Below are 6014 nucleotides of genomic sequence, written 5' to 3' on the forward strand. Positions count from 1 at the left end.
CTCATTAGCACCTTTCATTTGATACCCATATCGTACAAACAAAGTCTAGAGTCACCCCTGGTCCACCTTTATTCCGATACCTCGAAAAGGCTTCCACCTATAGAACTAAGGCCCACTCCCTTTTAAAATACTCATTAACACCTTTCGTTTGATACCCATATTGTACAACCGTATTCTAGAATCACGCCTGGTCCACCTTTATGGCGATATCTCGAAAAGGCGACCACCTATACAACTACCACCACTCCCTTTTAAAACCCTCATTAATACCTTTAATTTGATACCCATATCGTACAAACACATTCTAGAGTCACCCCTGGTCCACTTTTATGGCGATATTTCGAAACGGCGTCCACCTATAGAACTAAGGCCCACTCTCTTTAAAAATACTCATTAACACCTTTGGTTTGATACCCATATTGTACAAACGCATTCTAGAGTCACCCCTGGTCCACCTTTATGGCGATATCTCGAAAAGGCGACCACCTATACAACTACCACCACTCCCTTTTAAAACCCTCATTAATACCTTTAATGTGATACCCATATCGTACAAACAAAGTCTAGAGTCACCCCTGGTCCACCTTTATTGCGATACCTCGAAAAGGCGTCCTCCTATAGAACTAAGGCCCACTCCCTTTTAAAATACTCATCAACACCTTTCGTTTGATTCCCATATTGTACAAACACATTCTAGAGTCACCCCTGGTCCACCTTTATGGCGATATTTCGAAACGGCGTCCACCTATAGAACTAAGGCCCACTCCCTTTTAAAATACTCATTAACACCTTTCGTTTGATACCCATATTGTACAAACGCATTCTAGAGTCACCCCTGGTCCACCTTTATGGCAATATCTCGAAACGGCGTCCACCTATGGAACTAAGGATCACTCCCTTTTAAAATACTCATTAACACATTTCTTTTGATACCCATATTGTACAAACAAATTTTATGGTCACCCCTGTTCCATCTTTATGGAGATATCTCGAAACGGCGTCCACCTATGGAACTAAGGATTACTCGCTTTTAAAATACTCATTAACACCTTTCATTTGATACTCATATCGTACAAACAAATTCTAGAGTCAACCCTGATCCACCATTATGGCGATATCCCTAAATGGCGTCCACCTATAGAACTATGGCCCACTCCCTCATAAAATACTCTTTAATGCCTTTCATTTGATACACATGTCACACAAACACATTCCAGGGTTTCCCTCTGTTCATTTTCCTACATGGTTATTTTCCCTTATGTTGTCACCATAGCTCCAACTGAGTATGTAATGTTCGGTTACACCCGAATTTAACCTTCCTTACTTGTTTAAATTAAATTTTTTTCTGTTCGATCAGTTTCTTTCTTTTGAGTTTTATATACGTATACGTTAGATATCATGCATAGGCTCAAAAAGCATAAATTTTACTTATTCCTGAAGGAGGTACTTCGGTTTTTATACTCAGTTGAGCAGAGCTCACAGAGTATATTAACTTTGATTGGATAACGGTTGGTTGTACAGGTATAAAGGAATCGAGATAGATATAGACTTCCATATATCAAAATCATCAGTATCGAAAAAAAATTCGATTGAGGCATGTCCGTCCGTCCGTCCGTCCGTCTGTCCGTTAACACGATAACTTGAGTAAATTTTGAGGTATATTGATGAAATTTGGTATGTAGGTTCCTGGGCACCCATCTCAGATCGCTATTTAAAATGAACGATATCGGACTATAACCACGCCCACTTTTTCGATATCGAAAATTTCGAAAAATCGAAAAAGTGCGATAATTCCTTACCAAATACGGATAAAGCGATGAAACTTGGTAGGTGAGTTGAACTTATAACGCAAAATAGAAAACTAGTAAAATTTTGGACAACGGGCGTGGTACCGCCCACTTTTAAAAGAAGGTAGTTTAGAAGTTTTGCAAGCTGTAATTTGGCAGTCGTTGAAGATATCATGATGAAATTTGGCAGGAACGTTACACTTATTACTATATGCCTGTTTAATAAAAATTTGCAAAATCGGAGAACGACCACGCCCACTTTTAAAAAATTTTTTTTTTATTCAAATTTTAAAAGAAAAGTTAATATCTTTACAGTATATAAGTAAATTATGTCAAAATTCAATTCCAGTAATGATATGGTGCAACAAAATACAAAAATAAAAGAAAATTTCAAAATGGGCGTGGCTCCGCCCTTTTTCATTTAATTTGTCTAGGATACTTTTAATGCCATAAGTCGAACAAAAATTTACCAATCCTTGTGAAATTTGGTAGAGGCTTAGATTCTAGGACGATAACTGTTTTCTGTGAAAAAGGGCGAAATCGGTTGAAGCCACGCCCAGTTTTTATACACAGTCGGCCGTCTGTCCTTCCGCTCGGCCGTTAACACGATAACTTGAGCAAAAATCGATATATCTTTACTAAACTCAGTTGACGTACTTATCTGAACTCACTTTGTATTGGTGTAAAAAATGGCCGAAATCCGACTATGACCACGCCCACTTTTTCGATATCGAAAATTACGAAAAATGAAAAAAATGCCATAATTATATACCAAATACGAAAAAAGGGGTGAAACATGGTAATTGTATTGGTCTATTGACGCAAAATATAACTTTAGAAAAAAACTTGGTAAAATGGGTGTGACACCTACCATATTAAGTAGAAGAAAATGAAAAACTTTGCAGGGCGAAATCAAAAGCCCTTGGAATCTTGGAAGGAATACTGTTCGTGGTATTACATATATAAATAAATTAGCGGTACCCGAAAGATGATGTTCTGGATCACCCTGGTCCATATTTTGGTCGATATCTCGAAAACGCCTTCACATATACAACTAAGGGCCACTCCCTTTTAAAACCCTCATTAATACCTTTAATTTGATACCCATATCGTACAAACACATTCTAGAGTCACCCCTGGTCCACGTTTATGGCGATATCTCGAAAAGGCGTCCACCTATAGAACTAAGGCCCACGACCTTTTAAATTACACATAAACACCTTTCATTTGATGCCCATATTGTACAAACGTATTCTAGAGTCACCCCTGGTCCACTTTTATAACGATATTCCGAAAAGGCGTCCACCTATAGAACTAAGGCCCAATCCGTTTTAAAACACTTATTAGCACCTTTCGTTTGATACCCATATTGTACAAACGTATTCTAAAGTCAACCCTGGTCCACTTTTATAACGATATTCCGAAAAGGTGTCCACCTATAGAACTAAGGCCCACTCCCTTTCAAAATACTCATTAACACCTTTCATTTGATACCCGTATAGTACAAACAAATTCTAGAGTCACCCCTAAAAAAAAAAATAAATGTAAGGCGCGATAACCTCCGAAGAGATCTAAGGCCGAGCTTCTCTTCCAATTTGCGTCGTGCTCCTCTTGATTTTCCCTACAAATTGGCCGGACGGGACCTACATGCTTTATGCCGACTCCGAACGGCATCTGCAAGGCAGATGAGTTTTCACTGAGAGCTTTTCATGGCAGAAATACACCCGGAGCGCTTGCCAAACACTGCCGAGGGGCGACCCCGCTTAGAAAAATTGTCTTCTAATTGAAAAACCTTATTTCTAAAATTTTGATGTTGCTTTGCCCGGGAGTTGAACCCAGGGCATACGGTGTGATAGGCGGAGCACGCTACCATCACACCACGGTGGCCGCCTTTTATGGCGATATCTCGAAAAGGCGTCCACCTATAGAACTAAGGCCCACGCCCTCTTAGAATACTCATTAACACCTTTCATTTGATACTCATATCGTACAAACAAATTCTAGAGTCACCCCTGATCCATCTTTATGGCGATATCTCGAAACGGCGTCCATCTATAGAACTTAGGCCCACGCCCTTTTAAAATACTCATTAATACCTTTCATTTGATACCCATATCGTACAAAATAAATTCTAGAGTCACCCCTGGTCCACCTTTATGGCGATATCTCGAAACGGCGTCCATCTATAGAACTTAGGCCCACGCCCTTTTAAAATACTCATTAATACCTTTCATTTGATACCCATATCGTACAAAATAAATTCTAGAGTCACCCCTTGTCCACCTTTATGGCGATATCTCGAAAAGGCGTCCACCTATAGAACTTAGGCCCACTCCCTTTTAAAATTATCATTAACACATTTCATTTGATACCCATATCGTACAAACAAATTCTAGAGTCAGGCCTGGTCCACCTTTATGGCGATATCCCTAAATGGCGTCCATCTATAGAACTATGGTCCACTTCCTCTTAAAATACTCTTTAATACCTTCCATTTGATACACATGTCATACAAACACATTCCAGGGTTACCCTAGGTTCTTTTTACAACATGGTGATTTTCCCTTACTTTGTCTCCACAGCTCTCAACTGAGTATGTAATGTTCGGTTACACCCGAACTTAGCTTTCCTTACTTGTTTTTTTTTTAATTATTTATGATTAATATTACAGGAATGCGATTCTGTGGCTTTTCCTAATGTTCACATGCTGTTGAAAATCTTGTGTACGCTTCCAGTAACAACGGCAACGAACGAGAGATCATTTTCAACTTTTAGGCTGATTAAAAACTGTTTGAGAAACACGATGAGTGAAAATCGATTGAATGGCTGTGCATCACTAAGCATCCACCGTGATCAAATTGTTACCGTTGATTACCGTTTTAGATGAAATGGCAAAGGAAAGCCGACGCATGCGCTTGAGTTTTTAATGTAACCTTTTTCATATCATATTCTAAATACACGTACTTTAACGTTAAGGCTAAAGACAACATTTTTTATTATTTATTTAACTGAAATAAAAAAAATGTAAGGGATTTTTCGTTGTCAATTACAATTTTTTGGGGTACTCCAAATGTAAAGAGAATTTGTCTTAATGGTTCGCGGATATCTTCTGTTGATTTTGATTTAATGACTTTCGCTATTGCGTATTTTGAATATTTATATATGGCCGTTAGCACTAGGTTTTTCTCTGCTATAAAAATATCAATGTGGACGATTTGTCCTGGGTATTCGGGAATAGGAGTATTTTTTACTTCTGGCTTATTAGGGTGCCTATCATATTTGTTTTCAGCACATATTTTACACTGTTCAACAATTTTGTTAATTTTGGACTGCATTTGGGGGAAATAGATTTTTTGGATTATTTGCTTTTTGTTCTCTATTGCGTTTCTGTGGGCTCTTTTGTGTTCTAGCAAAATTTGTTGCTCTTGTTGTTCAACTGTGCTTAGGTCCTTAACTTGTGACTGAGTGAATCTTATTTTGTAGTTGCTAAAGTGAATGGGGTATAGTTCCTGGATTTGGCCCATTACCTCTTCGGAGGTAATTAAGCCATTGATGGTGGTGAAGGTGGTTTTTAAGTAGTATTTGTAAATCGTTTTAGAGTTCTGCGGTTTGCTAATTGTATGCCTGTGGTATGTCGGAAAAGGAATTTTGAAGTCCTATGAGTCCTTTTGTGCAACGAGTATCCAGATTTGGTTTTTGAAAACGTTAATTTGGGCTTCTGTTCATGGTATTAAGTTGTGTCCTGAGCTTTCATCAGAATGAGTTGCTATTGTTACTGAATTGAGCTCTGGAGGTCTGGAAAGGGTATCGGCAGCGATATTTGTTTTACCTGGTTTATATTTAAGTTCGTGATCGTATTCTTCTAAGATTGCATTCCATCTTTTTAATTTGGAATTGTCGTTTTTATTGCTGAGGGCGTACGTTAAGGGCTGGTGATCTGTAAATATTTTTATTTTGGCAGTCCCATATAGGTAGTTTCTAAAAGATTTTAATGCCCAGATAATGGCGAGCATCTCCTTTTCGTTCGTCGCATAGTGTTCTTCTGTTTTTGTTAGGGTCCGCGAAATGAAGGTGATTGGTTTTCCTTCCTGCGCAATAGCATGTTTGAAGCGTCTGTGGTCAAATGAAATTCTTTCTGGTAATTGGGGTAAGTTAATATCACTTCTTTTGATATCAATGAGTTTTTGACTTGGTTAAAACCTTCGACGGCTCCTACGTTTAATTGAA

This window comes from Eurosta solidaginis, chromosome X, assembly GCF_040869045.1.
Source record: "Eurosta solidaginis isolate ZX-2024a chromosome X, ASM4086904v1, whole genome shotgun sequence".
Taxonomy (NCBI): Eukaryota; Metazoa; Arthropoda; class Insecta; order Diptera; family Tephritidae; genus Eurosta; species Eurosta solidaginis.